The 7,454-nt window shown below is 38.2% G+C and overlaps 1 long non-coding RNA gene across 1 annotated transcript; it reads left to right on the forward strand.

Annotated features, from left to right (window-relative positions):
* The first annotated feature begins 3,788 nt into the window (after window positions 1-3,788).
* LOC103188703 lies at window positions 3,789-5,151 on the forward strand. The gene is made up of 3 exons (XR_006085320.1): window positions 3,789-3,834; window positions 4,330-4,418; window positions 5,096-5,151. It is a non-coding gene; the product is annotated as an uncharacterized LOC103188703 (long non-coding RNA).
* Window positions 5,152-7,454: the final 2,303 nt, after the last annotated feature.

Genomic DNA, 7,454 nt, shown 5'->3' on the forward strand with positions numbered 1-7,454 from the left:
CGGAGACGATTTATTTGATTATTTGGAAACTTAAGGAGTTCATAACATCTAGAAACAAGTTGTTGCAGTGGAAGCTCTTACGACAGGAGCAAATATTGGAAGGTGAAGCCTATTGTCACCCTCGATGGCATAAGGTAAAGGAAAGCAAAAGATTGGATAATAATTAGGGTGTGCCATGATTTTGCATATTTGTCTAATTTCAGTGTATCCCCCAAATAAACATGGTCCCTCACTGCATGTTTGTGGGACGTCGCAGTGCGCAGATTGGTCACCAATTTGCCCACAAAATCATAATCCTTGCATTTGATATAGCGCCTTATCAAGTCGTCATGACGTCTCAAAGCGCTTCACAGGTTTATTCTAGGGTGGCGTTTGACTGTTTTGTGGATGAAACTCGGCAGTCATTTGGGCACAGCAATGTCCCACAAATATCAATGTAGATTACAGTTGTATACTCGACTTTCGCTAATTTAATTCCCTTTATAATAATTTGTGCTGCTAACAGCAGTTTATCTCATATACATATGTGTAACAATGCATTCTATCTCACTTCAGGAGGAGATTGATCTAAGGAAAGAAATTAATTTAATATCAAGTTTGAAAAATCATTACTTCTCGGATATGTGGTAGGCTATAATAATAATAATAATCCTTGCATTTGATAGAGCGCTTTTCACGTCGGGAGGACGTCCCAAAGCGCTTCACAGAACACACTGTAAAGTGAATTGACTGTATATTTGTGGGCGAACGCGGCAGCCAATTGCGCACAGCAATGTCCCACAAACAGTCGTAGATTGAAAATGACCAATTTATTATTGTTTTTGGAGGGATTATTATTAGGCTCTGTGTGGAGTAAGGAAACTTGCCCAAGGTTTCGCCCTCTGCCTGGAATTGAACTCAGGTCTCTCGCTTGCAAAGCGAGTGCTCTAACCACTGAGCTACAGTACTCTAATCATTATTTATACCAAATCTATAAGTCTGCTTGTTCTTTCTGAGACTCTTTAAAGGAACTTTGCTGCTGCTGTGGTGAATGAGAGCATGTTGGTGAAAAACAGTTAGGTGTTGTGAAATACTTTTAACTGCTCTATGGATGAATGTGCAAATATATACTAAGATGGGTGTTTTGATTGTTATCGAGGCAAGTACTGTGCAATGATATAAGATTGAATGATTGTAGAAAAACATGGGGTCAGTCAATAAATAGCTAAGTCAATAAATGATTCTCCCAATGTGGTATTGAATAATGCCGAATGAGCTGATCTCAGCCGATAGGGGAGCTCAGGATGGCTCACCTCCTTGAAATATGAGTGACATTTACTGCCACAGCTCAGGCATGAATATCCTCTTGGGCAAGACAACTGCTTGCACTCACTGAACCATGTTGAGGCTAGGCCTACAAGCAAGGGGCAAAGTAAATTGGAAGCAGAGAATGCAGGAAATTGTATCCTTATGGCTTTAAGGCTTTAAGTGGACAAATCTTGAAAGAGTTGATATCCATTAGTTTTTTCGAACAGGTTCGTTGCGCTCAAATATTCTGGGAAGAGATGCACATTAGCTTTTAGGCTTATGTTATAACTATACATTTTTTATTTTATATTTGATAATTTGATATATATATATTTTTAAATTTTCAATTTGTCCTTTCAACAGGAACTTGCATGACGTCATTGTCTTGTTTTTATTGCTAATGGTGATTTGTTTGAACCTTGCTACGATTGGAGTGCATTCGAACCAAAATATCATCATTGAGGAGCATCTGATTGCTATCGCTTTTATCCCACTGTGGCTGAAGAACATGAAGTACTTTCGTGCCTTTGAGTAAAACTATTTCTTTTTTTCCCCCAATATGTATTGAACTTGTTTTGTGGGACTTTGTTGGCTGGCATAGATTTGTGATTGTATTTTAATCAATTTGTCTTGTTTTTATTCCTCCCATAGAGTTACAGCTACTTTTATTATCGTACTTGGGAGGATATTAATTGATATTGCAAAGTTCCTATTTCTCTACTTTGAATTCTTCATTGCCTATGCCTTTTCCTATTGGTTAATGTTTGGAGGTAAGTTTACCCTGTGATTACACTAGTATTACACTGTATTACACTAGTAATCTGCCTCAATGACATACCTTATTGCTGTCTTTCACTGCTGCTTTTTCTTGATTTTCTGGATCAGTTCTGAGATGGCTGTCTATGGGACATTGCTGTGTGCAAATTTGAATCTCCATTCGCCTACAAATACACAGTCATTCCACTTCACAATAAAACCCTGTGAAGCACTTTCAGACGTCTTAGCAACATAAGACTCTATATCAAATAAAAGGATTACTATTACTTTTACGAAATTTCTGTGTTAGTTGGATGAATGAAATTCAACTATTCCTAATATTTTGTGATGCAAAATTGAGTGTTTTTTTTCATGTGGAGTCCTGTAGTTCAGTGGTTAAAACCCCCATCTTGCAAGTGAGAGACCTGGGTTTGATTCCCAGCAGGGCGAAACCTTGGGCAAGTTCCTTGCTCCACATGCCTGATAATAATCCCTCAAGAAAAAAAATAATAATTTGGTCAGTTCAATCCACGACTATTTGTGGGACACTGCAGTGCGCAATTGGCTGCCGCGTTTCGTCCACAAATATACAGTCAGTTCACTTTACAGTATATTGTGTGAAGCGCTTTGAGATGGCGAGAAGACGTGAAAAGCGCTATATCAAATGCAAGGATTATTATATATGCTGTTTTTCTTCTGTACATGCAGGAAATGTGTCGATGAGTACAATAAGTGAAACATTTTATTTTGTTTTTCGGATCAGTATTCATGATATTTGGCTCAGCAAACAATCAAATATCCAGGGTAGTTTTGCGGCTTTCATCATCGTCATGACTCACATTGGCCTGGTTTCAATCCTGTCTCTCAGTTTATTTGTGGCAGTGGTGAACAATGCATTTAACAGGTCAGAAAAGTTCAAAAAAAGTCTTACGTAGAATTACATAGACTGTACAGCACAGGAAGAGGCCATTTAGCCCAATTAGTCCATGGCAGTGTTAATACTCCACATGAGTCTCAACCCATTCAGATTTTTCTAGTGGAGTTGATTGCATTGGCAATGTTTGTTTTGTCAGGCAATACAGAACATATTTGCAAAATGGTGTATCTAAAATACCATAGCTACTCAGAATCATGAGTTAAACATACCTAGTGCTACGAGCTGCGTAGGCACTAGCGTGAAAGGCACTATATAAATGCAAGTTGTTGTTGTTGTAGTCCGTGATGCAGTACAGCCTTGGTGGGGACCATGAGAATGTCTCACTTTTCTTTATAAAGAATTACCGTCTATCCAACCCTCCATTTCCTCCCCCCACCCCATCATTGATTGATCCCTTCCCACAGATTATATAAGGCTTCCACGCTTCATTGCATTGATTAATACAAATTTCTATTTTGCCCCTGATGCTTTAATTTCAGTAAAGTCAAGCAAAAGTGAAACAAAGCAATTGAGTAAGACCCACTGAGAATTTGTTGGTTTCTACTGAGGTTGTGTTCAGAAATGGAAGCCTGCTGAACCTTCAAGACTATTTTCTATTTGCCTTCAGAGCTTCCGAGAATATAAATGCCAGTGTTCTGATGCAGAGAATCGATATTATAATTCAGACAGAGAGAAATTGGTTTGACTGCATGCACCACGGCAAGTTGCAAAGTTTTATAAAAGAACGTTGTGCACCATTAGAGGAACGTTACCAAAAGATGAATGACAATAGAAAAGTGGTAACTTTAACCTCACTCAAAGAACAAAAAGCAGCAGAGGAAAAGGAGCTACTGGATGCTATTTGGACAATCAAGGTATGATGTGGTGGCTGAGTTGACATATCAACCTCTCTAATATAAGCAATTAGTGACTATCCTTGGGTGGGAGGTAAGTAGGGTCTCCTTGGAGCTAAACTGATTCCAAGATGGTATATTTAGCAATGAAATATCAGAATTGAGCCCACCCTCTGTGGCACTCTCAGTCATCCAGTTTCTGAGCCTAAATATTTTTGCGTCTTTTTTGAGTAGCTGTGGATCTTTTAAACAAAGGGCATTTTGCAATGAACAGAATAATTTGCAGGTTTTTTTTTAAGTATGTAAGTTGTTTTTTATTTTTAAATTGTCCCTTATATGTTAAAAACAATCTTATGCTCTGAACTCTTTATTTAGGCCAAATTGAAACTTGACAGGTTTAGTCATGCTTAACCACACCAACGAATGCAAAATTAGAAAGTATTTCTCATCTGTTGCCTTAATCCCAAAAGAGAAGAGATTTGTCACAGATTAGTAATGGAAAGTGTTTAATTACAGGTGAAACTTGCCGATTGCAGAGACATAATAACCAAAACCACACAAAACAAAGTAAAGAGTCAGACCAGTGTCTCACAAGCACACCTCGAGTAAGTACCAATATAAAGTTTATCTTTAGAATAAGATGCTTTTGACTACCAGGCACAGAGATGGTTAATTCTGAAAATAACAGAGATGTTGTGACTGTGTAAGGAGATATGAGATCATTAGGCCCACTTGTAGAGTCCTGTTGCTCAGTGGTTAGAGCACTCGCCTAGCAAGCGAGGCACCTGGATTCAATTCCAGGCCGGGCGAAACCTTGGGCAAGTTTCCTTACTCCACACAGAGCCTAATAATAATCCCTCCAAAAACAAAAACAATAATAAATTGGTCATTTTCAATCTACGATTGTTTGTGGAACGCTGCTGTGTGCAATTGGCCGCCGCGTTTTGGCCACAAATATACAGTCAATTCACTTCAGTCTATTCTGTGAAGCACTTTGAGACGTCGAGAAAACGTGAAAAGCGCTATATCAAATGCAAGGATTATTATTATTACTGTCTCACTGTTTTAGCATATCTAGAAATATTGTTCCGTTTTCAGTTAATCCTTTCCAGAGTTAGGTAAACTGAGTGTGTACCTCTGTGGGAGAGTGTACACTCTGTGCATACATGCCGTACATAAGGTGAAACTCAGTTTGATTTGGTGAGTGTTTTTTCCACATGACGGAAACCCGGCTGACAAAACAGTGATGAGATGAACCTTTTCGGTAATCTTTTATCCTTAGCTCAAAAAAAGCGAAAATGGAAAAATTGCAGAAAGATATAGTGGGACTTCACCAAGAGATTCAAATTCTAGATTTGCAGCAAAACCTTATTGATGATGAATTACAGAGCGATTTGAAGCAACTGCAACAAAATGTGGAGCACTTGTGTGAAGTCTATCGTAGCCAAAGTAAGTGTATTTTCTGTTTATCAAGGTACAGATCAACAGTGAATCTATTTACTTAGTTCTGTTGAATTTCTTGTGAGAAATTGCTTTTGGACAACTGAATAATTGGGAGCATAAGACTAATGAAAATAAAAATCTGCCATATCTTTGGAATAACAATGTTTTAGAGAAACTAGGCAAGTCTCGCTGACTTAAGAATCCTATACCTGAGCTGGGGTGGTCTTACAAGTGTTTGCTAAATGGTAGAAATAAGTCACAGCAGGAGATAATGTAAACTTCTAAGTTTCTCTGTTTAAATGGGTTTGCAATCTCTTACTTTTGTGATTATAATTTTCATTCCTACCATTTTCTTGATGTTGATAACCCTGCTTTTACAAAGTATTGTTTTCAGACACTAATTCTCTATGATATCTGTATTATCGAAATTTTCCAAGAATGATGATTATAGTATAATAATAATAATCCTTGCATTTGATACAGCACTTTTCATGTCTTCTAGACATCTCAAAGTCCTTCACAGAATAGACTGTAAAGTGAATTGACTGTATATTTGTGGGCGAAACGCGGCAGCCAATTGCGCACAGCAGCGTCCCACAAACAGTCGTGATTGAAATGACCAATTTATTATTGTTTTTTTGAGAAATTATTATCCGGGGTATTGAATAAGGAAACTTGCCCAAGGTTTCGCCCTCTGCCAGGAATCGAACCCAGGTCTCTCGCTTGCAAAGCGAGTGCTCTAAGCACTGAGCTACAGGAATCCTACAGTAAAGACTGCATTCAACTTACAGTCCTTTATCCATATTTGATTTTACTTACTTGGGAGTTTCATGGTCTGTAACAATGTTCCTGCTTCCCTGCACCATTGGCAGGGTGAGCTTTGCCCTCTCCCTCTGGAATTCATGTAATATTGTTCTGCCTCACCTTTTCTTCTTTCCAATCCCATCAAAAGACCTATTTCTTTGACTACACCATCAGCCATCTCCCTCCCAGCTCAAGATCTCACTCTCTTGGTAACACTGCCTTGCCCACTCCCTCCCCATCTTCAAATTCCCGCCTAAAGACCTTCCTTTTTGATCATGTGTACAGTCACCTCCCTCTATCCCTGGCTCGGTATTGGACTCCGCCACTGTCAAGCGCTCCGGGACGGTACCCCACGTGAAGGGCTATATAAATGCAACTTGTTGTAAAGTGCTTGGAGACATTCTTCCTATGTGAAAGGCACTTTATAAGAACATATTGTTATATCAGTATTTATTAAAACTGTCATGTTGACCTTCAGGCCAATTAAAGGATAGACATCACCTGAATATACCAACCGCTCTTAAAATACGTGAAGAACTGTTGAGAAAGAAGATGAAAGTTATCAACATGAATCTGGTTGTGTATGTATTATAGGCTTTACATCTATTATCTTTTCTGTTCTGAAATGAACTTAAATGATGATGAATAAATGTAGAGAATAAGAGTGGAGAATAGAAACATTTTGTACAGCTCCTGTTTGTGTGAGAAAATGGTATCGTTAGTATCATCTTAATTTCAGATCCCTGATAAAGATCATAAATCTATATGCTTCAAGTGTTTACATATTTGGTGAAATTTTAAGACACAATGGTTTATACTGCCTTATTTTACTCACTGCTGTAGGATAACAGAAAATATTCACATTGATGATTAACAGCCAGAGACGGACAGGAATTTAGTTTCAACAAATGTTACATCAAGAAACAAATCCAGGTAATAACTTGCCCCAAATATCTTAGGAAATGTTCTTGTCATTCCCTGTTGGATTGAACTAAGATAGAAATGCAAAAGCTATGCCGTTATGAGATTACTGAACCCTTTTGTTTGGTGGTGAAGGGCTAGGTCAGATTTTCTTAAAACTCTGTAGATGAGAAACTAGTTTTCAGAACTCTGCTCGTGCAATTCAAAATCTTTGTTTGAATTTGTCATGGTTCTTCCTCATTTGGGGTAAGAACGGGTGAGTGGGATTGGCTGGTAGCTCTTTCAAAGAGCCAGCACAGGCACGATGGGCCGAATGGCCTCCTTCTGTGCTTTAACATTCTATTGCTTTTCTTTTTCTTAAAAGCAGGAATTCATCTACGAGATTGTATTCATTGTTTTACTTGTATTCATTTCTGAATTTTATATTTTTAGGTAGTCACTTTGCTGAAATTTTACTCACATACTTTGGTTGT

Source organism: Callorhinchus milii, unplaced genomic scaffold, assembly GCF_018977255.1.
Source record: "Callorhinchus milii isolate IMCB2004 unplaced genomic scaffold, IMCB_Cmil_1.0 Scaffold10, whole genome shotgun sequence".
In the NCBI taxonomy this organism is placed as follows: Eukaryota; Metazoa; Chordata; class Chondrichthyes; order Chimaeriformes; family Callorhinchidae; genus Callorhinchus; species Callorhinchus milii.